Source organism: Etheostoma spectabile, chromosome 22 (genome assembly GCF_008692095.1).
Source record: "Etheostoma spectabile isolate EspeVRDwgs_2016 chromosome 22, UIUC_Espe_1.0, whole genome shotgun sequence".
Taxonomy (NCBI): domain Eukaryota; kingdom Metazoa; phylum Chordata; class Actinopteri; order Perciformes; family Percidae; genus Etheostoma; species Etheostoma spectabile.
This window is the reverse complement of record NC_045754.1, coordinates 16,751,506-16,753,692: the sequence shown is the minus strand read 5'-3', so window position 1 is coordinate 16,753,692 and position 2,187 is coordinate 16,751,506. Positions and strand designations below refer to the sequence as shown.

The 2,187-nt window shown below is 39.3% G+C and overlaps 2 long non-coding RNA genes across 2 annotated transcripts in view; one reads left to right on the top strand and one right to left on the bottom strand.

Moving 5' to 3' along the window:
• Positions 1-2,187, top strand: part of LOC116672126 (uncharacterized) — a 23,734-nt gene that overhangs the window by 15,737 nt on the left and 5,810 nt on the right. The window contains exon 3 of the long non-coding RNA XR_004327470.1: positions 1,186-1,189. This is a non-coding gene — a long non-coding RNA (uncharacterized LOC116672126). The remainder of the gene's footprint in view (positions 1-1,185; positions 1,190-2,187) is intronic.
• The window catches only part of LOC116672130 (uncharacterized), a 19,638-nt gene that overhangs the window by 16,559 nt on the left and 892 nt on the right, over positions 1-2,187 (bottom strand). The gene's annotated exons all lie outside the window — the stretch shown is intronic.

Genomic DNA, 2,187 nt, shown 5'->3' with positions numbered 1-2,187 from the left:
AAAGACAAGAGCAAGAAAGAGGCTGATTCCAAAAAGCTAGGTGTGGAGAAAGAACAGAGGAAAGCGGGCCAGAATCACAGAGAGACCGCAGAGAAATGTGCTTATTAACAAATGCTGTGAAAGGTAATGTCTCCCCAGAGCTTATATAATAGGACACCTGCCGGAAATGTTGAACACACGTGTTATCTGTTTGTGTTTGTCTTTGTCTTACTATTTTGTGAGTAGTGGCTTTGTCTGTTTGTTTATCCATGTCACCCATCCATCAGTTATTCATCAGACAGCTCTGATTACATCTTAACAAAATGTGGAAATATGATGCGTCTCGTTGCTGCTCTTGGCATTTTCTAAATTACAATGATTAGCCCAGGGGAGCGCCATGATTACAGGTCAAAACAAGGTGATAAATATGTTACTGATTGGCCGTGAGGGATAATGTGTCATTTGGATTTGTTGTATTTATTGTTGCTTTGTTAGTCAAAGAAATGTATTTCCCTGCTATAGTCCACATATTCAATCCTGATGTGTTTGTGTTTTTGATGAAGGGGCCCCGCTTTGTGCCAAAGTTACCCTGAACTCATTACGTAAAACCTTTAGTATGTGCATCGTTTCATTTGGCACTCCTTTTGACTTTGGTGCTTATAAATTATTCTGAGGTTGTGTGTGTGTGTGTGTGTGTGTGTGTGTGTGTGTGTGTGTGTGTGTGTCAGAGTTTGTTAGTATTAGTGTGCATTTATGTGGGATATCATCTCTACTTTGCTGTCAATTCAGCAGGAATGGCTGAAAAAAGACGTGTACTCATTTATCCATACAGAGACGCCGAGATGTCTTGTTGACCACACACTCAGCTCGACAGGCATTTACCGTGCTTTTTAATATGCAGCTTTTGTTTGTGCGTGCGTGTGTGCGTGCATTTGTTTGTGAGTGTGCAGGATCAGCCATGTGTGATGCCCTGCCTGCCCGCCTCCCTGTCTGCTGTCTTGTAGGCATGGGTTTTTCTGTGTTTCAGTGTGTGTGTGGTGACAGTGGGAGAAAAGGTTTACATTTAACAGGATTAAAGTAAGCTGGTTTCAAAAAAATGACAACTGTAATTCATAACAGTTATGGTGAAAAAAAAACTGTGATTACAGGGTCGATGCATTACAGAAAAATAGGTGATGACTTGCAATGTTACACTTGAATGTGCAGTAATGTACTCAAAATAATGCTCTATTGGGATCAACAAAGTATTACCTCATTTACATTTAATGTATTCCATTGTAGTATATTTCTACATAATTGTTTCTACACTTAAAACCTAAGTAGTCACTGGAACTCTATCTTCCTACCAGTTATGAAATTCCTGGACAAGAGAAGTCGTGTACATATTGTAATCAAATCAAATTCCAACTTAAATTAAGATTTGGTGGTTTATTTCCAATGTGTCATATCAGTTCCTTTTTATTATTAAGTGATGTCTCTGTAGATGTGAAGGTGGATAGATAGACCATGTATACTCCTGTAGGAATCAGCAGCTTTGACTCTGTCAGCGGGAAGAAGACGGAGGCCTTCAAGGCCAAACGCAGTGCGTGTGTGTGGAGAGAAAAAAACAGAATAGAATAGTTATGCAGAATGAAGGAGGACCCAAAAGCAGAGAACAGGCAGGCAAAGTTGAGCTTCCAAGGTGAAGGTTTAAAAACAAAAACAAAGCCTAATCCAACAAAAGGTGTTCAGCAAAAATCTGACACAGGGCAAAGAAAGCACAAAGACTAAATACAGGAGGTAATGAGATAACAAGAGGCAGGTGACAAGAGGGCTGGGAAACAGGTGGAAACATCAGGTAATCACGGAGGCGGGAAAGCACAGGAAGTAGAACTAAATACAAGCCGAGGCAGGGACCAGACTTCAAAATAAAACAGGAAACAGAACACGTAGCAGACCAGACCAAAAAACCTTACAAAAAAACGCAAGACAAGACAGAACCAGGCGAAGAAACATATACAGGAAACAGACTAAAGAATAACACAGGACATAAACACTAAACCATAACAAGAATTTCAAGTGATATACCTGTGCAATGAGATTGAAGCCACCCCTTTACAGTGTCGACACCAAATCAAGTACTAAATAATAATAAATACATAATAAACATTGCACTGTAATGAAATGAAATGGTTAAGAATTAAATAATAAATAAATATTGCACAGTAA